The sequence below is a fragment of the Symphalangus syndactylus genome, chromosome 8 (genome assembly GCF_028878055.3).
Source record: "Symphalangus syndactylus isolate Jambi chromosome 8, NHGRI_mSymSyn1-v2.1_pri, whole genome shotgun sequence".
In the NCBI taxonomy this organism is placed as follows: Eukaryota; Metazoa; Chordata; class Mammalia; order Primates; family Hylobatidae; genus Symphalangus; species Symphalangus syndactylus.
Genome location: NC_072430.2, coordinates 65,457,620 through 65,485,004, shown reverse-complemented (window position 1 = coordinate 65,485,004; position 27,385 = coordinate 65,457,620). Strand labels below are relative to the sequence as shown.

Below are 27,385 nucleotides of genomic sequence, written 5' to 3'. Positions count from 1 at the left end.
TGCCTAGTAGGAGCTTGATAAATTTTAATTAATCGAATGAATAACTGAGTCAATGTATGAACAACTCTTCAACCTCACCAGTAATTAAGTAAATGCAAACGAAAACAAAAATGAGATATAATGTCATATCTATTAATTTATTAAAATTAAAGAAATAGGCTAGGCATGGTGGCTCATGCCTATAATCCTAGCACTTTGGGAGGCCAAGGTGGGAGACTGCTTGAATCCAAGAGTTCGAGACCAGCCTGGACAACATAGACACTGTCTGTACAAGAAATTTAAAAAATTAGCCAGGCAGTGCACACCTCTAGTCTCAGCTACTCTGGAGGCTGAGGTTGGAGGATCATTTGAGCCTGGCAGGTTGAGGCTGCAGTAAGCCATGATTGCACCACTGTACTCCAACCTGGGTAACAGAGGGAGACCTCATCTCAAAAAGAAAGAAAAAATAAAATAAAATCCAATGCAGGAGAAAAATTCAATGCAGGAGAACCATTGTGGAAACAGGAAAGCTTGTCATCACTTTCCGAAAGGACCTACTTAGTTTATTATAAGAAATCAGGGATACTTACTTTCTTCAACCTGTTTGGGGTATTTATTCTCAGGAAATGATGGTAAAGAAAATGAAAACGTTCTTTAAAATTGTTTACAGTAGAGCTATTTATAATAGCAAAAACTACAAGCAATTTACATACCCAATAGTTCAGTGAAATATAATGCTTTATATTTGAAATGACATATTTCATATATAATCATTTCAAGTGATTATATTTACCTCCACTTTAATGTTAATGAATCAACAATAGATATTAAATAAGATGTCTTTTAAACAGAAGCACACAGAAAACAAGGTTATATGTTGATTGGTTGACCAAAATGTATAACAGAGGCTCCCAGCAACCTAACCCCATATTTTTGCTAGATGCAATGCTCTGTGTTTTTGGCAATTTATAGAACATAACTACCATGAATAATAAGAATTGATTATATTTAATATGTGGTTTGAGCAAGGGCGTGGACTTATGTGCTCACAGCTGCTCAAATATTATTGGTGATATTCAAAATCTTGGGCAAGGCAGAAAGAAATCTGTTTTTGGGTTATTGTATTTTTTTAAAAAAATACTTTCCCTATGGCAGTGAACACACACAGTTCCAGACCTCTACGATTTCCAGTCTTTTCTGGAGTTTTTCAGTTCTCTTTCTTTTTTCCTCTAAGATCAAGAAGAATATCGTTATTTGAGTAGCATAGACCTGCACAATAAATCCTTAGAAGATGGCAGGGACTTTCACAGATGTACTCAATATTTTCCCTTGTGTCCCTGCAAGGTCAGAAAATGAAAACCACCACCAATTCTATGGTTTGGGAGGAACTCGGATAGTGACAGGGTAGCTGTGACCAAAATCTTAATCAAATAACCTTTGCTGCAAATAACAAGGACTCCAACCTCAGAGAATTTTGTTCTGTTCCCAAGCTGTATCCTCCATGGGCATTCTTAGTTAAAAGCAGTAGTCAGTAGCTTCGGTGAACTTTACCATAGAAGGAATTTCTCAAAAGGCATGCAATGCTCAGAGAATCTCAGGAGAGCTAGAGAATCTTCAGACATGCAGGATGGGTAGACAGAATAACACTCAAATCATACCACAGAGCTGATCCTAAGAAGTTACCCCGCCTGCCTCTATTGGATGCAAACACCACAGCTCACACAGCCAACACCTGACCCTGGGTGCTCAAAAACTGCCACTGGAATTGCTGCCACAGCTGTCTCTCAAAGCCCAAAGTAGCTGCCGTCACACCCACATGTACCATCACTGATTCTCCACATTACCAGCTTCCAGTTCAGGGTCTGGCAGGAGCCTGAGTGTGTACCTGTACCGTAGCTGCAAAGGAACCTGGGAAATGAATTTTAGCCTCTGCCTCAAAACCTAGGAAGAGAGAGAAAGGAGGGGAAAAGAGTAGTAAAAGTGCCTTACCATCTCGCACAGGATGTGTTAGAACTCTTTACAGAGAAGGATTCACTTGGGGTTACTCAGAGCACCATAGGGAGATGTTGTTGGGATGAACTGCCCTGGCCCACCCACTCCCAGCTAAGGCAGCTGCAGCATGATCTGTGCATGGGCCTGGGCTTCACACACTGATGTAACTGCTCTGTATATATACCCCTTTCACTCTAGTGTTGAGAAAGAGAGAAACTAGATGCAACGATTAAAAATGTTTTAATACCAAACTTCAAGCTTTTTGACTCACTTATGCTCCAAAAATAAGCGCAACATCAAGAGTCTAAAGGTGTTTGTGTCCACGCCCACTGTGAGATTCAAGTTGAGTTTTCGGTGTCATATTTATGTCTTAGCAAGTTGTTGATCAGCTTCGTTTCTTTAAAAAATTCTTCTTCGGAAAGCACTTTGTGCCCATTGATATATGAGACATCTTCAAACAGTTGCCACGTCTGCCTGATTGCCTAGTCAGCTGGGGACACACAGAACATTACGGTTTGGATATGTAGGTTTTGACACATCTTGACAGATAAATGTAAATGGAAATATATCTACACTTAAAAATACTTTTTCTTTTGCCATTGTATTGAATATTTTTCAGTGTCAGTTTCTTGTTATGTGAGTGGAGAAGTTGTGGGAGGTGGAGGAGTTTATATTCTTTGCAACTTCTGACTTGGTTGGCTCTCTGCATCCATGCTCCTGAATCACCCCATCACTCAGGGATTGGAAATAGTTTGTCCCAAATAACTATTTACCTTTCATTGTGGCTCCAATCTTGAGAAAAGTCTATTCTTGCTTCCTAGACACTTAAGATTCAATAATATTTGAACGAATTATTTGTGGAAGTATATTTGTTTTACATTTTTATTGTGAGATAGCTGTGGTTTTCAATCTTTGAGGGGGTTTATATTTTCTGTTTACCATATAAATGAAAACTACAGTAGATAAGTATCTTGAAAATAAAAATGATCATCTGTGTTAAAATTGCAATAAAATTTTCATCCTAAATACCTCACTACATGGTTTGGCTGAGCTTTTCTGACCATACCTTTAGATTAACAGTGAAAAAATAAAAATATATTTAGGCACATTAGATCCACCTTAGTTACCTTTACTCTTTCAGTCTGAATGACAAGACAAGTTCCAAAAGAGTAGAAGCTGAATTTTCCATAGAAGTCAACCATGGCAACAGAGGGGATATTCTTTGGCAGGGCGATATGGTTTGGCTGTGTCCCCACCCAAATCTCATCTTGAATTATAGTTCCCATAATCCCCGCGTGTTGTGGGAGGGACCAGGTGGAAATAATTGAATCATCGGGGAAGATTCCCCCATCCTGTCGTCATGATAGCTAGTGAGTTCTCACAAGATCTGATTGTTTTATAAGGGGCTTTCCCCAATTTTACTTGGCACTTTTCCTTGCTGCTGCCACGTGAAGAAGGATGTATTTGCTTCCCCTTATGCCGTGACTGTAAGTTTTCTGAGGCCTCCCCAGCCATGCAGAACTGTGAGTCATTTCCTATATAAATTACTCAGTCTTGGGTATGTCTTTATTAGCAGCATGAGAACAGACTAATACACAGGGTACCATTCGGTACAACAGAGAACTGAAACAGATAGCATTTTCCTTCTTCACCCTTCTCAGCTAATAAACTCAGGAGACTATTGCTATCACTTTATTTCACAGAAGTTGCTAGAATCTGGGCTTTCCACATGAGGCAAGAATTTTTACTCTCTGCCTTTCCTACCACCTGACCCTCAGGGGCCCTGCCCCTTTCCTCCTGCCTCCTTCTTTATTTAACTATTTCATATTAAGCTTTGTTTTTTTAAAAAAACCTACTAAGAGTGAAGACATTGTGATACATTTTATGTACCATACTTACTGATATATAATGAGCCTATTCTCTTTTTTTGTTTAAAATTAGTATTCTGTAAATGTAAATTTATGCCTGAAGCATGATTTGGTTTAATCAATTTACTGAGTTTTTACTTTTACAGAGTGGTAAAACTGAATTAGAATGCCATTACATCTTAATGAAGAACAAGAATATTTTAGCCTTGCAGTGGCATCTCTAGAACAATTATTCCCAACACTATGAATTGGAAAGATTTCTTTTTAAAAACATTTTATAAATCTCAATACATTATAGGATAAGAGATGTACTTTTAGTATCCATTGGTTGAGAAAGCTATTAATTGTACAGTATTTTTAAATGAATTTGCATTTGATCTATCACACTGCCATCTCCCTATAATCATGAAAATAGGACATATGTGTGTAGAATATATTTTGCATGCAGCCTGCTGGAGAATCTTTTTTTTTTTTTTTTTTTTTTTTTGAGATGGAGTCACGCTCTTTCGCCCAGGCCAGAGTGCAGTGGTGCAATCTCGGCTCACTGCAAGCTCCGCCTCCTGAGTTCACGCCATTCTCCTGCCTCGGCCTCCTGAGTAGCTGGGACTACAAGTGCCCGCCACTGCACCCAGCTATTTTTTTGTATTTTTAGTGGAGACAGGGTTTCACCATGTTAGCCAGGATGGTCTCGATCTCCTGACCTCGTGATCCGCCTGCCTCAGCCTCCCAAAGTGCTGGGATTACAGGCATGTGCCACTGCGCCTGGCCGCTGGAGAATCTTTTACAGGGACTCCGTGACTTTATCGATAAGCCACGCTGGAGGCACAGGCATGACAGCTCCTGGATTTTATTCAGGCTGACAGCCACTGCCAAGTCTCCTTGGACCAAGCTAGCAATGAATTGATGGTGCTATGGGAGAAATTGGTTCCTTCCAGACATGCTGGCCATGCTCCTCTGACCTGTCATTGATTTGTGAAGTGCTGATTCATTCAGACATTTTTTAGTTATATAAAAATACATGTACAAACCATTTTAAACGGAAAATAAATCATCCTACAACTATTTGAACAGATATTCATGGCTGGATTCAAAAGCATTGAAATTAAGGGTCTTCAGTAGAAATATAACAACAATAATAGCAGAAGAATTTCTGCAGTGAGAATCCATTTCCCTCTCTGCATTTGGTGTTCAGCAAAACTAAACCTGTATTGGAAAGGAGTCCATTCCTCTTTCATCAGAGATTGCATTTAGCAAGGAAACAAGGACAGCTTTTCCCAGTGTTCTCTCCTTTTCTCATTGTCAGGGTGTTCTTCTGTAACATTTAATTTGAACCACTGCCTGTCTCAATAATGTAACAATTTGATTGGGTCAGATAGAAAGGGTAGAAGTCTTTTTTAAACCAAAGGATTTTCATTTGAAGGTTTGATAACCAAATTGATTCCTGGCTCCTATGACCCTGGTGATGTCCCTTGGATTCAGTCCCCCTCTCCTCATCATTAGTGGTATCCTCCTGACGAGAGAACAGAATACCCTACACTAACTTTAGTTGCTGGTCTTTACCGACTTAGGTTGGTATAAAGACAGAACCAATGTGAGACTAGGCTTAGAGTATAAAGTTAATATGTGCAGGTTGGGAAATAGGCACTAAAAACTATAGAGTTGACTGGGTCCTGTATTAGTTATCTACAGCTACATAACACATTAACCCAAACTTAATGTCTTAAAACAACAAACATCTATCTTCTAATAGTTTTGTGGGTCTGGAATCCAGGGTGGTTCTGGCTCAGGCACCCTCACGAAGATGCAGTTAAGGTATTAGCCGGGGCAGCTGTCATCTGAGGTTTAAGTGAGTCTGGAGGATCTGGTTCTAAGCTCATTCACATGGCTGTAGGCAGGAGGCCTCAGTTTCTCTTGGCTGGGGCCTCTCCATAGACTGCTCATGACCTGGCTTTTCCCAGAGCAAGTGATCCAAGAAAGAGGGCCCAAGACGGAAGCCACGGTCTTTTGTAATGTAATTTTAGAAGTAACATATCATCATTTCTACACTATTCTGTTGGTCACACAGGATGTGAATACCAGGGCAGGGTTTATTGCAGGTCATCTTGGAGGCTGGCTACCACAGGCCCAAATGCCTAGTTTTTCTAGAAACCATGGAGAGCTGTATTCTTTTAAGTCTGGGGCTATGTCTAAGGACAGACTCTTGGTCAAGTTAATAAAAATGATCTGTCATATTTTAAAGATATATATATATACATAGAGAGAGAGAGAGAGAAGAGAGTGTCTCGTTCTGTCACCCAGGCTGGAGTGCAGTGGCGCGATCTCAGCTCACTGCAGCCTTCACCTCCTGGGTTCAAGCAATTCTCCTGCCTCAGCTTCCTTAGTGGCTAGGATTACAGGCGTGCACCACCACAACTGGCTAATTTTTTTTTGTATTTTTAGTAGAGATGGGGTTTCACCATGTTGGCCAGGCTGGCCTCAAACTCCTGACCCAGTGATCCACCCATCTCAGCCTCCCAGAGTGCTGGGATTACAGGCATGAGCCACCGCACCCAGCCTAAAGACAATTTTTATACCTTTGCTTTTATAATGTAAATTTGATTGTTATACTTAAGTAAAATACACTTATAAAGTGTAAATAATACTAGGGTACAATATAGAAATCAAAATTTTCATGTAAACTTCTTATATAACCATAGTTATTAACAGATATTTACATATCATTATAAAATAAAGAACTGCACTATTCTGAATCTTATTGTTTTCACTTAACAGTATATTATGGATATCTTTCAATGTCAGGATATAAAATTCATTCTGTTTTCTGGCTACATAATATTCCATTGAGTGACTAATAGAATCACTTTACCAGAATTATCTAGCCAGTCTCTACTGTTGGACAACTGAGCTTTTTCCTTCAGCTTTTAATAAAATATGAATCGTGTTTGTACATAAATCTTCTTGATCTTTTTGTGCTGTGTGAGAATTCTTCAGGGCAAATCTTCAGAAAGTGAATTTTCAAGTGAAAGGGAATAGACATTAAAAATCCAGCAGATATTGCTGAATTATCTGCTAAAACTGTTGTACCCAATTACACTCTTTCCAATGGTGACAAAAGTGCCAATAACATCTTCTTTCTAAAATCAACCTCATTTGACTTGGATATACTTTACTGTGATTTTGAGGAAGGCATGGTGTTGTACTTGGCAGAGGAGTTTAAGACCAAAAAGGAAAATAAAGGGCCTGCTGTAATATCATAGCAACCATCAGGGATTGCATAAAGGACCCCATGAGTGACTGATTTGTAGGCAGAGGCACCCCCTTCAGAGCTGCATGTAGCTCCAGGGCCCAAATTTGACTTCTCTCCCCCTTGAGTATGAATACTGAGGAAGTTTGTGTAGCTCATTTGTTAATAAGCTAACCTCTGACATCTTCGGGCATCTGTCTGTGCATTGATGAAGGCACTAATAGCCAGAAATGAAGAGAAATGGACTGTGGAAAGCTGGCCTCTTGCAGTTCTTCCCAACAGCCTACAACCATTCCTTTCTGAAAATCCTACTGTTGCTTTGGTTGATGCCTCAGACTCAAGATCCTTTAAGCAGCATACAAATTGAGAAAAGAAACACATTGAGAGACCAGGACTCTGAAAGAATGGAATTGATCCATTCGTTCATGGATTCATTCAACAATGAATAAATATTTAGTACCCGGCGTAGGGCGGAAGCTATGATATGTATGTAACTGTGAACCAAGACAGGCATCAACATGGAGGTTCCTGTCTAGTGGGGAAGATGTACAATAATATAACCACAAATATATATTTGGAAACTGTATTTATGTCTAGACATTAGCAGTATTCCAGGAAGCCAGGAAAATGGAGATCTGCAGGATGAATTTGAGGTCACTAAGAGAGTTGCTGGTAGAGTCATGACAGGCAGAAAACAAATGAACAAATGGCATGCGTGCAAAGGCCCTGAGGCAGGAAAGAGGGGGGCTAGCTAAGGAACTGAAAAAGGCCAGTGTGGTCAGAGGGAGTCACAGCAAGAAATGAGGCTGAAGAAGGAGCTGGAAGCCAAATCATAAAGGACTGATACATTTTCCTGGAAGCATTTTGAGAAAAGGAATTCAGGATATGGAAGTGTTCAAAAGCCCAGGGATGGAAGGAAGGGGGAAAGTGACAGCCACTGGGCAGGAAGCGAGAGATCTCAGCTGGGGCAGGAGGTCTCAAGACTCTGTTAGCCAGGTACCTTTTACCCCTCATTATCTACCTGGGCTTCGTGGGCAAACACTGCTGTGCCCCATCTTTGCACATGGCACACACTCCAGAAGCTGAACAGCCTTGCCTGAGCCTACTTTAACCCTCATGGACTTAAAAGTCTGTGCCCCACTTTGCCTTTCATCCACCTGGGAGGATTTCAACAAAAGTCCATGCCTTGTTCTATTAATTGAATTACAAAGGAAAGGCCCTGGTGCATTCAGCAAACCTTAATCTGTCTCCCCATTACCCTAAAATGTTCAATGTTGTAAAAAGCCCGTGGCAGCATGCCTCTAGAACAGCACTTAATTGACATAATATGGGTCACCTGTCTACATGGAATTAGCTGGCAGAGCTTCCAGAACAACCTACTTTCCTCCCTTTTGTCTTTAGTTTTTGAACTTCTGAAATGCATCACTGCTACTCACGTCAGTTTTGAGCCATTATTTAACAAAGAGGTTTACAGTTGGGAACTGTGCTCCTAGCTCAGAATTTGTCTAGTGGTGCAATTGGGGGGTGACAGGGGAATGTGGTCAGGGCCCTGGAAGCTGGGGCAGGGGCTTGTCAGTACCATTGGTCAGTTTTGGCGTGTGCAGCAACGCAAAACAAAGTGTAACATGGCTTGGTGTCATGCTTTAATGGAATAAGCCTTATAAAAACCCTATGTACATGTGTATGTATGTGTGTGCTTGGGGTGGGAAAATATGAATTCTGTTATGGGGTAGGGAAGGGAATGGTTATCAAGGCCTATGAGAATGAAGTAGTCCCTAACCAGTAACTTGGTGTTCTTGTGTCCTGACTTGGGAAGCCACAGAGCTGAATGGCCAAAGATGTGACCTTGGAGACCCATTGTCTGAGTTCAAATTGTGGCCCCACCACTTACTGACTGGGAAATCTTGGAAATTTAGTGAACTTAATCTGAACTTAATTTTCCTCATCTGTGGAATGAGAGTAATGATAGCTTTTTTTTTTTTTTTTTTTTTTTAAGAGACAGAGTCTTGCTCTGTTGCCCAGGCTGGGGTACAGTGGTGCTATCATAGCTCACTGTAACCTCTAACTCCTGGGCTCGTGTAATCCTGCCACCTCAGCCTCCTGGGTAGCTAAGACTACAGGTGTATGCCACCAAGGCTGGCTAATTTTTTAAAAAAACATTTATGGAGACAGGGTCTCACTATATTTCCCAGACCGGTCTCCAAACTCCTGGCCTCAAGTGATCTGCCTACTTTGGCCTCCCAAAGCACTGGGATTACAGGCGTGAGCCACCATGCCCGTCCTGATAGCGTTTTTCTTATTTTTTTTGGTTGTTGTTGTTATTGTTAGATTAAAGGAGTTGAAGCATGAAAAGGGCTTTATATAAAGTAATTGCTTAGTAAATGAAAAAAATATAGCTAATAGTGTCAGGCACTGTTCTAGGTGCTTTACATATATTAACTTATTTACTCTTCACAAGCTCCCAGGAAATATGTGGTGGTGTTATCATCCCCACTTTCAAGATGAGGAAATGGAGGCACACAGGTTAAGCAACTTGCCCAACATCACATATTGAGTAAATGGCAGAACTGAGACTCAAACTTGGGCAGTGTGGCCCAGAGTGCAAGCTCTTGACCACTTTGCTGCACTGCCTCTCAGCCATATATAAATGTTAGCTTTCATTATTCTTGGGAGATGGGGAAGAAAGAATGGCCAGAAAAGGAAGAGAGCACTAAGATTCCCTTGTACCTTAGGCAGGACTGTGAGCTGCTCCCATCTTCCACCCCCACACCCTAACCCCCAAAATCCCTTAATTCCAGTGGCTCAGCCTAAATACTGAATGTGTCCTGATAATGTTACACCCTCACTGATTCCAGTTAGGTGAGGGAGAGATGGTCACTTCCTGCTGTTGCTACGGCTGCCCTGGTTGGTGAAGGTCTTTCCAGAGATGCCTGACACCATCGCTAGGACAAAACTCCTCTGTGGGTGGAGTCCTGTCCACTTTCATTACTGCTGGGCTTCTTCAGACAAACCAGAAGTGCCCAGGGGTAAAATTCCCAAAACAATTGCATAATTGACCAAGTCTGACATTCTCGAGAGAGCTATTCCCTACAAGGTTACCAGCCTGGATGCTTTCTTCTAAGATGTCAGTGATTCTAATATGAGGCCAAAGGCACCACACAGGTGAACAACATTGTGTGAGCAGTCTTTATAAAAACCTTACATCAGATATTATGCTGCAACGTGTATTTCAGCTACTGGCTTGGTTTTGGGTGTGTGTGTGTGTGTGTCTATGTGTGTGTTTTGTTTCTTTGAGGTGGAAGATAGCCCAAGAAAAATGAAAACAAATGTTTAAGTAAAACTGCTGAAGCTCACTAAATTGGCTAGAAATTAATTAATTGAACCTGTAAGCTTATGTTTCTGCTTTCAAAGGGATGATACTGTGAAGTGTTTAGGAATGAAGTCTTGTGATATCTGCTACCTAGTTTCAAATGGCAGGAGAGACAGAGGGACAGGGGAAGTAAAAGTGACCATTATTAACTCTAGGTGGTTGGATGTAGGTGTTCCTTGTTTTATTCTTTCACCTGTAATGTATGTTTATATTTTTTAAAAGTTGATAAGTTGGAGGATGATAGAAGCATTAAAAAGTAGGCCAGGTGTGGTGGCTCATGCCAGTAATACCAACACTTTGGGAAACTGAGGCAGTAAGCTCGCTTGAGGCCAGGAGTTTGAGACCAGCACGGGCAACATGGCAAGACCTCGTTTCTCAAAAATTTTTAAAAAAGAAAATTAGCCAGTGTGGTGGCTTGTGACTGTAGTCCCAACTACTTGGGAGGATGAGGCAGGAAGATTGCTTGAGCCCAGGAGTTAGAGGTTACAGTGAGATAAGGTCGCATCACTGCACTCCAGTCTGGGTGACAGAGTGAGACCCTGTCTCTAAAAATAAACAAATAAGTTTATGGGGGAGAGCGGAAAGAACAGGTGCTATGGGATCATAGGATGAGAGGGCAGTACAGGATGAATGGTCCTTTCCCCCACTGTCATCACCTTTGGGATCAGGGAAGAAGCAGAGATGTAGAGAGGAGGTCTAGAGGTTGTATGGAGGAGCAACAGATCAAAAAGCTGTGCTCTAGATAAAGGAATAAGCACAGAGCTCAGTACTGCTGTAAAACTAGGAGTTACTGTGGGAGTGGAGTGACTTCCTTTAAGTTACATTCGTAAGTTCTATTATTAGGATTAAAGTACTCTATATTCTCCCTTAAAACTGACCACCAACAATGAAAATGTTGCATGTATATAATTTATGCATATGTTGCATGTATAATATATGCATATGTTACATATATCCAAATACCTTTTTCATACATATGTTTCATTTCATATATATGAAAAACAATGGGAAGAATATCACTAAAATTTTATCTGTAGGTAAGAATTTCCACGTGTGCTTAAAACTGGGAGTCACTGTATCCAATATAAAGTTCAAGGTTTTTTGTTTGCTTGCTTGCCTTTTTATTATCTACTTTTGTAGAAGATATTGAAGCTGCAATCATCTTGTTTTTGGGGGAATGGGGTCATTCCATATTGGCTCTTGAGTATGTCTGCCACCATTCTGATTCTAGCTGGAGGCTGCCAGAAATGACTGTGCCATTGAATGGAGTTATTAGGCAACATAAAACGGACAAGCCAGACCAAGGTAGAATGGAAAAGGACTGCCATCTGAGGCCATTTCATTATGTCTAAAAGAAAAACTGATGAAGAAACACAGGCCACAGTAACCATAGCTCCTGCTCTAATCCTTTCTCCCTGAATCTTCTTGAAGCATCCTTGTGCTAAGGTTCCCAAGGTGTGGGAGGGATTAGAATAAATGCTGTTTTGGCAAGAGGTTTGGTAAATCATCTTGGGTGTTAAGTCCCGTGTAAAATTATCTAATAGTAATGAGGTGTCAGCAGTTTTTTTATCTATTTAAAGCTTTAACTAGACCACATGAGTAATGTGCTTTCAGGTGCTTATCTCTAATTAATTAATTCATTTGTAAGTGAAATACCTAATTAAAGCAGTCTAAGGGAGCTCCTTTGCGGCCTGGATCTGGTAGATCCGGTAACAAAGAGAGGTCTTTGCTGATGCAACTTGTTGAACAGATCCTCATGGGCTATTAGCTTTATCAGATTTCATTTGAAGAGTTCTTTATGTTTTTTGTGTTTTCAAGTATAATACAGACCAAATACTGGTCTTTGATACTGACCAGAGTCACTCACTTATGCATAACTTTGGAAGAAACCTGAAGATGGTATGATTGGGGTCTCAGTTGGGGGAAATGGACGAAGATGATACATGCCCTGCCATCATGCCTTTCTGTCATGTACGCTGTCATCAGGCAAGGCCAAAGAGCCTGTCACTCCATGACTGACTGCTTGAGTTTAAAAGTTCAGGGTCATTTCTTTCTACTTAGGAGTTTGCTTTGCCTTTTCTTTATCAGAAAACTATGTAACCCAAAGTATTTACAATTTCACTTCAGCTACTAAGAGATGTTGGCCATGTTTAGAGCTTAAGTGTATGAATCAATTCAGTTGTCTCTTCCCTGTACTCCCACTAACCTTCTTTGTTCTTTTCTTAGAATAAGGGCACCATCCTTAAAGGTAAAGAGCCAATGCCTTCTGTGAAGGGCAGTTCACTGGTTCACAGATAACGATGGCAGCTTTGGATTGAGAAACTTCTATTTTGTCATATTACACCTCTGCTCCATTATGAGGGAGAGGATGCATTTGAGTGTAATAATTATGACTAACTTATAATGTGTTTTGCTTCTTGTAAACTGTTACTGCCCTAAATATGATGAATGGAACAAAGAGCATAAATGAATTCACAAAAGACACCTAAGCTGCTCTGAGGATATAGGAGGGACTTAGAGAGGCAGCAAGAAAACAAATTGAATTTGGGGTAAATGGAAAATTAGGGAGGGGAAATGGGTAAATATGATATGTTAGAAGCCATCCGTTCTCTTTTATAAAGTGGCTTTTTATTTAAAAAAAACAAAAACAAAAGTCTTCCTCTGAATTTTAGCCCAGCCCTTAAACGATTTCCCCTCAACAGAAAATTGATATTTTTCTAAAATGTTTTGTGACTAAATTCTATTTGGAAAAAAAAAAGTGGTACTTCTCTAAATTAGTGCTTTGAAAGGAACACATACTTAGCCTGAATCACTTTTGCCTACATATGTGAATTATAGGTCCTGTGTTTAGAACTTAGGAAACAGCTGCTGTATTCTGTTCCCAGACAAAGAAACACTGCAGAATGCTACAACCAGGTTTTTGGGTTCTCCTGAGACTGTGGTGGTAGGTTACAGGTAACAATATTTGCTGTGAGTTAAACCTGTAATAACTGTCATTTTCAGGGCAGGAGGCATTACAGTTATACAGTAAAACTATAAAAGAATAAAAAAGTCAACCTCAAAGAGAAACTCCTTGAGAACAGGAGCCTATTCCTGTTTGTTTCTTTATCCCTTACTGTACAACATACTACATATAGTAGGCACCAAAAGAATAAAGAATTATTGATTAAATGAAATCATGCATCATTCTACCTATGTAATCATTTTATTTCTGTGTAAAATTTCCTTGTGCTGAGTGGTAGCTGATAGTGTCTAACCAGAGGCTAATTTTAGACAGAGAGCCATATTTTACATCTATTATTATTTCAGCCAGATGAAAACACAGAAATTGAGTGGGTGCTGGAACACATCCATTATTTGCCCCCTAGAGATAAATGGAGTAGTTGAGAATAGTGCACCGTTGGCAGAATATGGTGGGAAAATGTGCACATTGGCTTCCCACGAGGACCTATTTTGTGCTAAGTTATTTCATATTTCGGTCTCTAGGATGCCAGTGTTATAACATCTCAAAATGCTAAAAATTTTCCACTAAAATAATCCTGAAAAAAAAAAAGAAATGGAAATTAATCCAATTAAACTTCTCTCCTGGGAGAGTGGATTCGTAGCTGGCACAGCTTCAACAGTGGCCATTGAGGGGGAGGAAGCCCAGGAGTAGAAGAGCCAGGTGCTGGGAGGCCTAAACCTGCCTGCGGTGTGGTGGAGCAGTGCCAGGCTGCTGTGGACCATACCCAGGTTTGTGTAGGTACCCAGGGGTGCAGTGTGATGGACAGGGTATGTCAGGTAGTGGATAGTGTGAGGCTTCCAGGGCCATCTGCCAGCTTTGAAGCGGCCTCCCATCTAATAGCATTTATTAAAATTCAGAGAAGAAGGTCTGGCCACTGGAGATTGAGGCCTGGCAGAAGACCCAGCCAAAACAGTGGGATGAAGGGAGCATTATCTGGGTGATCAGGTGTTTCCTAGGTCCCTGGCTATGAGACTTAAGGAAGCAAAATCTATTTCAGACCTCACCCATTGATGGAGATCTGATTTTATCTACACTGCCAGGCATGTTCAGGGCTGGCTTGGGCACTGGTGGGCAGAGCCTGGTGAAAGCAAGGCTGTGGCTAGAGAGGAGGATGTAAGAGTTAGGAAAAACATGATTTAATGGACTTTCCCTAAACCTTTGGTAGCCCTTAGGCATGTAAGTACATCCTAAGCTAATCCTTACTCTTTCAAAATGGTATCTCATTTCTGAAATTTCTTCCATCATAGTGAAAAGTCCCCAAATGTTCTGGAGTCAAAACATCCACCAGTCAGCACACTTCCCAGTGAATCCCAGCTGCTGCCACGAAGAAGGATAGGGAAGAAACAATTTTTCCATAGCTGTACTTACTGAGCCCCAGGCGTAAAGCACAAGAAAATTGCATCCCATTTGTCAGACAGCAACAACATGGCTGGTTGCCTTCATACTGCAATCGCCTCTGTAATCTTCCTGTGAGATGTAGCATCCTCCAGGGAGTGAGTTGGAACCTTAGCCTAGTGCAGAGTTTATTAAAACCATGTCTTTTTTTAAATCACTTAACTTCCAGCAAATAGTATAAATGTTGTACACACTGAATTACCTCTGATTAAAGGTATTTAGGATTGATCAAGGGAGATGTGTTTTTCCCTGAAAGTAAAAATCAGACTTTTTTTAAAAAAATCATTCCTTTGAGATATTTGGTCATGATTATTTTAATCACAAAGGAAAATCTGAACTTTGGATCATTTTCTTATTAAGCCTCAGAAACACTGTATTAAAAACTGATACATTGGCCGGGTGTGGTGGCTCACGCCCGTAATCCCAGAACCTTGGAAGGCCAAGGTGGGCGGATCACCTGAGGGGTTTGAGACCAGCCTGGCCAACACGTTGAAACCCCGTCTCTACTAAAAATACAAAAATTAGCCGGGCATGGTGGCGGGCACCTGTAGTCTCAGCTACTCAGGAGGCTGAGGCAGGAGAATTGCTTCAACTTGGGAGGTGGAGGTTGCAGTGCGCCGAGATCGTGTCACTGCACTCTAGTCTGGGCAACAGAGAGAGACTCCGTCTCAAAAAACAAATAAAAAACTGAAAAAGAAGCCTCACTATATCCCTCAAAAGTGAAGACAGAAGCTACAGGATAATAAACCAGAAGCGACAGGGGCAAAACAGTGGGCGGAAAGCCATCCCAAAAGCATTTTTATTAGACAGTGTCAAAGACACCTGCTGAGGTGGTGACCTAACAAGCTTTGACCATGTCGCCACGCTGTCTTCATGCCCATGGTAAAGAGCTGCACTGTCTCCACTCTGCAAAGAGCTGCCTTTGGCCAATTTTGCTTCTTAGTTGTCCTTATGTAGACATGAGTCCCAGCTGAGAGCATTTTTCCAAAAAATAAAGTCAACTTTTACCTCCTTCATTTAAAAAAAAAAAAGAGCAGATTTTGCAGTTGCGTCTTGATAAAATAAGGCAAAGGGTTGAATCCATGTTTTAAAATTATCCCAACTTACACAGAGATATTTTCTAAAACTAAAAGAACAGTTGTTCATCTATGGTGTGACCTCCATGAGAGAATCCTCGCCTTGTGTGTGCAGACTGTCTTTCCAATAATTAATGCTGTGAAAATAAGTAAAAAAATAAATACACCAACTTATATAACACAAAAATAAGACAAGTTATACTTGGAGATCGGCTACAGAACAGAAATTAAAGCAGATTTGTTACTTAGGCACAAAATAAACTATGAACTTGCATCTGTTTTCTTATTGCCTTCATTGTCAAAGGGTTAAAATAAACAAGGTGTTACTGTTTTTGGAGAAATTCTTGTGTATCATCATCAAGGAAATAGAATGTGGAAAAATTTGTTTTGTTTTGTTTTGAGACCGAGTTTTGCTCTTGTCGCCTACGCTGGAGTACAGTGGTGTGATCTCGGCTCACCGCGACCTCCGCCTCCCAGGTTCAAGCAATTCTCCTGCCTCAGCCTTCCTGAGTAGCTGGGATTACAGGCATGCGCCACCACGCCAGGCTAATTTTGTATTTTTAGTAGAGACAGGGTTTCTCCATGTTGGTCAGGCTGGTCTCAAACTCCCGACATCAGATGATCTGCCCGCCTCAGCCTCCCAAAGTGCTGGCATTACAGGCGTGAGCCACCGCGCCCGGCCTAGAAAACTTCTAATGATTTTACTCTAAATTTTATAATTTTACTCTTAAATTTTATAACTTAGAGAAATTCTTCATTAATTGAAACTCTATTAATTCACACTTTGCTTTATTTCAGAAGTGACTGGAGTGGTGTTTAGTATTACTCAAAAAATCTTTTCTTTGTGGATAATAATGGAAGTGTTTGATGCAATAATATGAAAACAAGATTGTAAGAATAATGCTTAAAATGTTAAAAGAATAATTTGTTTTTGAACATCTTTAAAGTCTTTAAAGATAGCGCTTTACATATAAATTTTGCACATGCCAAACAAAAATTGTTTTATCTAGCCTTTCAAGCAGGTCCCCAGAAGAAGTGTTTTGTAGCAAATCCAGCTCATATACTATGAGTTATCCTCAGAATTTAAAAGTAATACATGTATCCCCAATTTTGATGTTTTAGACTGGTCTTTTTCCTTAGTTTGATGATTACAGTTTGACAACATAACCAGTCCCAGCTAGTGGGTTCCTGGACCCTGAATGAAACGTGGATCTGTAAGGCAGCTGAGCTTTGGCTGATTGAGACTTGTTTGTTTGAACACGTTCTGCCCTAGTAATGGATATGGTCCAGTAACTGGATAAAGATAATGAGCACTGAACAACAGATGTTTATCAGGCAAAACGGAGATCATCTTTTAACACTCTGTTGCTGAGGCTTTGGTATAAGTTTATTTAACAAATTTTAACCAAACACCTGTTTGTGTACCAGATTCTAGGTATTTATAGGCAAATAAAAATAGATATGGCCCCTGTCGTGGAGTGTACTGTCTAGCTGGGGAGCTACACAGTTAGATATAAACACATACACAGTTAGATATAAACCGTTGTCCCTCTGTATCTGTTGGGGATTGATTCTAGGAACCCCCCTTGGAGACCAAAATCCATGGATACTCAAATCCCTGTATAAAATGATATTGTAGAGTTGGCCCTTTGTATCTAAGGGTTCTGCATCTGAGAATTCAACCAAGGTTGGATCAAAAATATGGTATTTGTGGGAGGTAGAACCTGCGGATACTGAGGACCATATTTGGAACTAACGCAGGACTGACTGCAAGACTTAAGCATCCTCAGATTTTGGTATCCACAGGGGTCCTGAAACCAATCCCCTGAAGATATCAAGGGACAACTATATTTGCATGTAACTTATATAAACTCTCCCCTATACTTTAAATCATCTCTAGATTATTTATAATACCTAATACAATATAATAATTATAATACCTAATACAATATAAGTAAATAGTTATTATACTATATTTTTAGAAAATAATTACAAGAAAAAAAATCTGTACATATTCAGTAGAGATGTAACCATCCATTTTTAACAAATATTTTCAATCTATGGTTGGTTGACTTTACAGATACAGAAGGCAGAATATAATTACAAATTATGATACAGAAGTACTCTGAACAATAGGAACAGAATGACATGAAACTACGAGATACAATTGGAAAGACTGACTTTGGAGAGAATTTATAAATGGAAAGGTCCAGGTGAGCATCAGAGATTTTGAGCTCTTAGAATAGTGTTTCTTGAATGGTTCTTATTCCCTCTTTCCGTTTCATTCTATGTAGGCAGTGGAAGATGCCTTCACCATGAATTTTACCTGTGTTACTGCCAGTATAGATGTTGATCTTTCTCAACCAAGACATCATGAATTTCCATAGCCCCGATAAATTGCACCGATAAATTGCAACTGTTGGGGCCATGGAAACATGGGAGCTGGGCTGCTTAGGAGAACCTGAGTTCTTTGGGTGGCGTGAAGGGTGTGGTATTTACACATTTCATTAGGATTAGAGTGATTTTGGTTCTGCTGCAAACATTGCCAAGAACTCACCATATTCCTCTGGATAAGTCACTTAATTTCATTGACTCTCATTCTTTCTCCTATAAAATTAGAGAATTAAGATGAGGTCATCTCTGAGGTCCTTTCATATTCAGTGTCCTAAAAGGCTATATTGTATGGTGAAAAAAGGTACAGACTCGGGAACCAGATTGTGAGGGTTGAAATCCCAGCTCTGTCACCTACCAGCTATGTGACTAAGCACATTTCTTAACTTCTCTGTGCCTCCCGTTCCAAAACTGTAAGATGGGAGATAAAATAGTATGCACCGCATAGTGTTGTGAGAATTCAGTGAATTAATCTAGTAAAGTACTTAGTGTCTGCCTCATGGTATGTAAGAAGTGTTAACTGCTATTACTATTCCCTGAAAGAAGGTCACCTCTTCTAAGGCCTGGACTCCAGTAGAGGCAGAATACTCGAGACCCCGGAGTGAACATATAAACAAAATAGTGTTTGGGAACCAATAATTGACATTTCCACAATTCTTACCAAACTCACTTTGTGTTAGGCATGTTTTAAAGCACAACTTTTTATTGTTGGAAGAAGGCCCAAACCATAGAATGCTTTATTTCATACCCACAGGGACTCTCTTCTTCCTTAGGACACAGGCAGGTAATTGAGCCCCTGAGGATGGGGTGCACACAGGATATTGAACTAGTGCTTACTTCATAATGCTTTCACACCTGCGGCCAGGACAACAAAGCAGGAGAAATCAATGCCATTACTTCAGAGGCTGAGAGGTGGATGCTCTTATGCCAATGGGTTTTTGCTCTACTTAAGCAACATGAGACCTCATAAATTAAACTTGAAAAGGATTTTTCAAATTATGAAAAAATTCATAAAAAATGTATAAGCATTAACTTCAGCTGACTTAGTGTATCACAGAGATTCTGTTTTAATTAAACCCATACAGATTTGCAATAACACCATCATTTTCTCTTCCTTTCTTAATACAACCAAATCTCTGAAACTATCATTTTGTTCCTTTGCACTATTTTCTTTAGCATTTTCTTCATAAATGATACCACCTGAACTCTAAGTGGTTATTAAATGTTTAATAAAGAATGAACTAATAAGACTTTTACATTTCCTCCATTTTCTGTGTGTATATGCGTGTTTGTGTAATCCTCTGGCAGCTAGAACTCCGACAATTCAGACTACTGTGATTTGGGGATGTCTGAAACAATGGAGATTATGCTTTCTTATAAAAGAGAGAGAAACTACTTTTTCTGTGAGAAACTAGGATACTATCATGGGAAAGAAATTGCTTGTGAACCTTGTAAAACAGAAAATGTAGCTTTTTAGATAAAAGGAAAAGGAGAAGAAAAAGACAAGAAATTAAGTTTACTTAGCAAAAATCTAGTTTCCTGAAACTTTTCTGGAGACCAGAGCACTGGAGTCTCTCAGTGTTTTTTGCTATGGATGACTCCCTCTTTTGGGGATGGTGGTAGTTGGTGAGGGGGAAGACTCCAAGCAGTAGTAGCAGCCAACTCCCCTCTTAGCCCTGACAACCACACCCTGACCCCTACCCCTATCAGCGGCCATCCAACACTGTCACTTTTACCTTAAAGAAGTAGAGTTCAACCTCTCTGATAATTTCCACTGCCCCTCCTTTGTCCCTAGCCTATCTTCCTCCCTTGAGGCTTCTCCCTGTCTTTGGTTTCTTCTCCCTCTCCAAAGACTTTTCAGAAGGAGCTCAGTTTTTCCTAAAGAGTAAGAAACAAAAAAGTCTTTCTGTGGGAGTCTGTTTAAGACATAACGGACTCCTGCTTATAAAAGGCCCTTTCATTCTGTTTGCTGGTATGTGTTTCCTGAGCAGCCGGGGGTGGAAAGTCTCAATAGAGTCCAGTCAAAGATTGCAACTGCAAATTTCCAAGGCTGCAGGGTGGGGGCAGAGGAGAAGGGAAAGCCTTGTGTATAATGCCATGCAGACACTTTCAGCAAGACTTACTCAAGGCAGCCCCAGGAGCTCTGTCTTTAAACATGCCAACATACGTTTTGTTAGCAAGGCAGTTCTTTCTGGCAAATAACTTTCTTTATGGTTTCCCATGTACAGGGTGGTTTTGTTTTTCACAAAATACCCTTACTTAAAAATGACAACTGAGCAGAGAAAATAGGCACGAAGCAGGAAATGCTTGGAGCCTGTCTAAGGCTTTTTTCTGTTGTGGACTGGCGAATTGCTGCCATGGTAAGCTGATGTGTTGCCCTTTCTGTTGGAACCTTCAAGATGGTGCCCAGAGTGAGAGGGAGCATTTCAAAGAGGATTCCCTTTTGGTCTTAGGTCTTAAGTTAGAATTACATGGGGGTAAGCGAATTCAAATCAGGAAGTTCGAGATTTGGATTTGAACTGTAGCGGTTAAGAGAGGGTCAGTGTACAGATTCACATTTTTTGAAACTGTGAAATTTGATGGTTAGTGTTCACTTTTCCCCATGCATACACAAATATATGTATACATGTTTACATTTTATATTCTGTATTGGCAAATATATGTATGTGTGTGTGTGTGTATTATGTGTGTGCGTGTATATATATGTATATGTGTGCACATATATACACATATATACACACACACAATACACACGTACACACACAGACATATGTTCTTGATTTGATTTAATGAATAAATATTTGTTTGGCTGACCTTAAATGGATTTCATGCTATCTTAGCACTTTCTTAAATGGAGAAATTGCAACCATGTGCCAAGATTAATATGGTAAAAGTTTCACTTTATTTTATTTGAAAATATGTATATAGACATGGAATAGAATGTAAAATGTATATGAATTTAAGATAAAAATGGAATACAACCCTTGCTTGTGACAGGAAAGGATCCCAGATTCCCTGGGGGTAGAGGTGGACTCAGCTTTAGCTTCAACAGACTCTGGGACACCTCTGCCTAGGGCTGATCATGCGGGTCAGCAGGAACGGGCAACAAAAATCAGAAAGATTCTCTGCTCAGAGATATTGGAATTCGTACTTCCTATCCCAGCCTTCATTCTGTAGTTATAAAATTATGATCCTTTTCAGGTCTCTTTTTAAATGTGCATATTTATTGATAGGCTTAAGCTATTGGTCATTCATACCTTATAAATTAAGCAACTAACATCATATTGAGATTGGCTTCACAGACCACCGAAGCAGCTTTGGGTTCCTAACTGAGGTCCCTTAACAGTTTTGTAGACTAGAGCAAGCCAGCTAATTCACTTGAGCCCTGGCTTCTTAATCTGAAAATAGGAATGATAACACCCACCTAGATATCATAGAATAGCTATGAAGTCAAAATGGCATACTATACGTGGAAGACCCCTATTAAATTATGAAGTACTATTTATATATCAGTCATCACTACCAATCATTTTACTTGAAATTAGTAGTACATCATCAGGCTTATTCATTTGAGTTGAGATTAGTTAATAGAGAAGAATGGGATGGGAGAGGTAATTTTGAAATATAAAACACTTAGGAAGATTGGGCCTATATGTGTTACCTCAGTGAGAGTCTTTGCTGTTTGAAGGTATAATACTGCAGGTCAGAGGCAAGAAGGAAGAGGAAGAGAGTCAATGCCACAACAAACTTCTGCTCTGAGATTCAGCAGAGGAACCTTGAGGAAGAAACAGCCCTTGACAACCTAAGTTGCTCTAAGGAGAAAAGTCCATGATGAGATTCATCTTAATTTGTTAGGCAAGCCGCAATACATAGACTGAGACACATTACTATTATATTACAGTTCTGAGCATGGTATTTTCCAAAGCCAGGCATCTACTGAAATTGTAAATAATTGGAGGTAAACACTGGTCTCACTTAGCATCTAGAAAACATCCTGTCCTCGTGCACGTCTGACAATGCTGCCTGTCATCTCTGCCCTTGTGTTCATCATCCTAATAACACACAGCAGTTGTTAAGCTTGCACTGTGTACAGGGCACTATTCTAAGCACTGGACATGAACCATCTTCTTTTATCCCCACAGTAACCCTAAGAAGTATATTCTTTAACTCTCATTTTATAAAGGATTCAAAATCACAGCTAGATAGGAGGGATAAGTTCCAGTGTTCCATAGCACTGTAGGGTAACTGAAGTTCACAATGATTGATTTTGTATTTTCAAATAGCTACAAGAGAGGATTTTTGAATGTTCACAATGCAAAGAAATGATAAATGTTTGAGGTGATGGATATGCTAATTACCCTGATTTGATCATTGCATGTTGTATGCATGTATGAAAATATCACTGTGTACCCCATGAATTATTATATGCAATTATGTAATTAATAATATAACACATAATACAATTAACATATACAATATAACATATATGTCAGTTAAAATTTTTCAAAAATGTTCCCATTTTACAGTTGAAAAACTGAGACTGGATGTTTAAGTAACTTGATCAGTTAGTATATGGCAGAGGATCCAGGTGACAATAGACCTGAATAGATTCTGGGACTCTTTGAGGCTAACCTCTTCCCAACCCATGGTATAGCCATTGTAGGTAAAGATAATTAAAATGTACACAAATTAGGAAGCGCTCAGAATCTGCTCCTCTGAAAATCAGAGGATGCTGCCTTCTTGGGGGCCTGCTGCTCAAATTCTCTTATGCAAGACTTGACATTGAAGTCGTTTATTTTATATTATTTTTTGAGACAGGGTCTCACTCCATCACCCAGGCTGGAGTGCAGTGGCATCATCTCAGCTTACTGCAACCTCCGCCTCCCAGGTTCAAGCGACTCTCTTGCCTCAGCCCCCTGAGCAGCTGGGATTATAGGCATGCACCACTATGCCCGGCTACTTGTTGTAATTTTTTTTTTTTTTTTAGTAGAAATGGGGTTTCACCATGTTGGCCAGGCTGGTCCCAAACTCCTGGCCTCAAGTGATTCACCAACCTCTGCCTCCCTAAGTGCTAGGATTACAGGTGTGAGCCACTGCGCCTGGCCTGAAGTCTTAAATATACTTGGAGAAGTCAGGATGAAGTAGGGCCAAAGAGAAAAAGGCTCCAAGGAAGTGATCAGTTGTTTTTGTTTGTTTGTTTCTTTCTTTCTTTTTAAGCTGAGTAAATGACTGAGAAAACAGAGGTCTAGGGACATTGAGAAGGTAAAGTGTCCAGTTTTTTTAAAAATTGTACACTTTTTTTTTTAAAGAAACAGTAATGAGTTCTCAATCTGATGGTGTCATTTTTCTGTCCTCCGAAGTCTCCTGAAATCATCAGTTTGACTTTATGTTTGCTTCCAACACCAAGCTTCACCAACGCACATTTAAGCTTATTTAGGAAAAAAAAGTCATGAAGAACAAAGCAGAAAGCAGATTTTAGATCTTAACTTTCACAAATATTCCATCTCTTCCCTTCTAAACAAGTCATAGAAACTATGGACAAAAGCAGACTCGTGTGTAAGAAAAAAAAAAAAAAGAGCGAGTTTATATCTGACGGTAGAATGAGTTTTGGACTAATTTTTTTCAGAAGTCACAGTAGGATGGCCAGGAACATAGGCCACCTTTTTGGTGCTCAGCACGCGGTGAGAAACCCAAAATGACCACTGATACATGCACTTGCCTTCTCATGTTGAGACAGCCAAGCATAAAGAGGTTCCTGGAGAAACTCCGACCGGCCTGCGCACTGGGTGGAGTGCACGCTGGGGTGGAGCCTCAGGAAGTTGGCGCCATTTTGCAAGGGGGAGGAGCCTGGTCTCTCCCTTTTCCGGTGTGGAACCTGGGATTCAGTCTGTGAGAATGGAAGCCTGTTAGCAGGACTATGGCTTTGCTAAGGGTACCTGTTTCCCGTTTTTTTCTTTCCACCCAACATACCCTGTCCTTCTCACCCTTCAAACTGTCTGCAAGCCTAATTTTTCATGGTTGTGTGACAAGGACCCCGTTTTTAGCTGAACTAAGGAGAAAGCCCTACAACAATGTTTTGTGTTTCCTCGCCATTAGCAGTTCCATTTGGTCAGATAATTTCATTTAAGTGGACAGTCAGTCCAACAACATGATAAATAGTTTTGTCTGGGATCAAATTTCTATTACTTCTCCGAAGCTGATGTCATTTTGAATTACAGTCATCACACCTCTTTACTCTGATCCCATTCTCTCATTTAGTAGTATTAAAATTCTTCCAATTCACATTTTCTTTTGTAAGTCAGGGTCTCATGTTATTTACTGGTATTTACTCAAAAGTCAGGTCTTTTGAGGTCTCCTGTTATTTACTGTTATTCGCCCAGTGGGTCTACTTCAATTAAGACTCATTGGGTGAATAACAGTAACAGGAGACCTCAGAAGTCAGGCAGGTCTGATTCTTGATGTCATTGCTTCAAATTCTGATTCTAGTTTATCTTCATCAGATTGCCCAGGATCGAAAATCAATTTATATCACTTCCTTGCTAACTGAGGGAGTGCACTGAGCTGTGTTTATTAGCTAGAGAAAAATTCTTATTCAATATAACAGATTGCTATATTTCACATTAGTACTATAAACTAAAATTTTCTTTCTCTCTGAAAAACAAAAAATGCCTCTTCTAGGTGTTTCCACCATACCCTGGGCTTTCTCCTATCTTAGTACAAATCACACCATGTTGAAATTCCCTATTTATGGGTCTGTTTTTACCTTTAGAGTGTAAGCTTCCTAAAAATAGGGGCTGTGCCTGGTTCCCTGTTTTATCCCTAGCTCCAAGCACTGCCTGGCACATTAAATAGGCAAGCCTGAAATCGCTTGATGACACTGAGATTTGAAAGGAAAGTAGGCCCAGAGGGCTGGCAGGATTTCTGTTCAATTGCCCAGTTAGATTAAATAAGGCCACCTAGATGTTTAGAAAGAGTGATCTGTTATGTAAAGGAAGGCTGAAAGTTTTTAAAATAAAGTCTTCTGGTGGTTTGTTGTTGTTTTTGGTTTTTTTTTTTTTTTTTTTGCAAATGAGAAGAAAACATGAGCTGATCCCCTTGTGTAATTAGAATCCTGAGGTTTTTGTCGTGACCCCAAAACACTTCCTAGAAATACCAAGTCTCCTCTGAAGTCTCAATTGGGTATTTGCCTTTCTCTCTGTCTTTTTTTTTTTTTTGGAGACCAAGTCTCGCTCCGTCGTCCAGGCTCGACTGCAGTGGCAAGATCGTGGCTCACTGCAACCTCCGCCTCCTGGGATCAAGCAATTCTCCTGCCTCAGCCTCTCAATAGCTGGGATTACAGGCGTGCACCACCACACCCAGCTAATTTTTTTGTATTTTTAGTAGAGACGGAGTTTCACCATGCAGGCCAGGCTGGTCTCGAGCTCCTGACCTTGTGATCCACCCACCTGGCCTCCCAAAGTGCTGGAAATTACAGGTGCGATGGCTCACACCTGTAATTTCATGTTTTTATTACCGGTGAACTTAAAATTAAGGTGCTATATTTTCTTCTGGCTAGCAAGAACAGATAATATCATCCTAGCAAATAGTTTTCTAGAGGCACTGAGCTGCCTATAAACGTTTTCATTTATCTAACTGGCATCAGAGCAGCCTGCGCCACAACTGTTGCCAGCCTCTTCTCTCAACACCAGCCTCATATTGTCCTTGTGTGTTCCACCCTACCAAGGGTAGAGGGATCAAGGAAGCTCCTGTGGCAAACGGATTCAGTTTTATCATCCTAAAAAAATACTGTAATGTCATGAAAAATTAAGCCAAAACTGAGGAGGAAGGAGAAATAGACGTGACTTTTAGTTTTAACACTTGTCTATTCATTAACCCCACCCACCTCCAATCACTTTTGGCTCCGGGTACATATGGCTTATATTTATGACTAATGCCTGGTATTCCTTCTTTACCTTGGGTCTTGCTTGGAGGAGCAAATCCTGCTGGAGCTGCTAGAGAGTTCTGTGATTTACAGGCGTGAGCCACCGCGCCCCGGCCGGGTGTTTGCCTTTTTCTAGCCTCCATACCATCACAATAACTGTGAGAACTAAGCCGTAGGCTATAATAAATGATGTGCTTTCATTGTTCTCACCGAACTATAACTTTAGGCATTTTTTAAGACTTTTATTAAAGATTCTGTTCTGTCATTTATCTAAATGTGAAGCTCAGGAATAAGAAGTATTTCCCAAGCAACTGAGATTACTGACCTTAGGGTTTGTAGGACCAAATCCTGGGATTTTGAAGTGACTCTGTAATGGTATAGCATTAATTAGACCTCTGTAAAATGAATCAGACTCATTTGCTTAATCAGAAGTCACCTCAGTTAAAGGGCCAGCCAGCAAGTAACCTGGCTTAGGTACAGGGCTGCTTGTTGTTTCCTTTCCAGCTATTTTAAATAGCTGCTGAAATGCGGCCACGGACTGTTTCTGTTCATCCCATTCCTATCTACCCCAATGGTGGATGCAGTTCATATCTGCATGACTCATCTAACATTTGCTGCAGAAGTGAAAAGAATGCGAGGATGCTGAGAATCAAGAGGCACTAAGCAGCCTTTCAGGACACACGGGGTTTCTGAAATGGGTATCCGTAAATCACCGAACCCACTAGCAGCTCCAGCAGTATTTGCTCCTCCAAACAAGGCCCAAGGTAAAGAAAGAATACCAGGCATTAGTCATAAATATAAGCCATATGTACCCGGAGCCAAAAGTGATTGGAGGTGGGTGGGGTTAATGAATAGACAAGTGTTAAAACTAAAAGTCATGTCTATCTCTCCTTCCTCCTCAGTTTTGGCTTAATTTTTCATGACATTACAGTACTTTTTTTAGGATGAGATAAAACTGAATCCGTTTGCCACAGGAGCTTCCTTGATCCCTCTACCCTTGGTAGGGTGGAACGCACAAGGACAATATGAGGCTGGTGTTGAGACAAGAGGCTGGCAACAGTTGTGGCGCAGGCTGCTCTGATGCCAGTTAGAGAGATAAATGAAAATGTTTATAGGCGGCTCAGTGCCTCAAGAAAACTATTTGC

General features: G+C 40.3%; 1 protein-coding gene across 9 annotated transcripts in view; it reads left to right on the top strand.

The window, feature by feature from the left end:
* Nucleotides 1-27,385, top strand: part of GNG2 (G protein subunit gamma 2) — a 156,511-nt gene that overhangs the window by 88,952 nt on the left and 40,174 nt on the right. For 2 of the 9 annotated variants that reach the window (XM_055289371.2, XM_055289370.2), the window contains one exon: nt 18,009-18,141. The exons of the other annotated variants lie outside the window; for them this stretch is intronic. The gene's annotated coding sequence lies outside the window, so the exon portion shown is untranslated. The remainder of the gene's footprint in view (nt 1-18,008; nt 18,142-27,385) is intronic. 9 annotated transcript variants of the gene reach the window in all.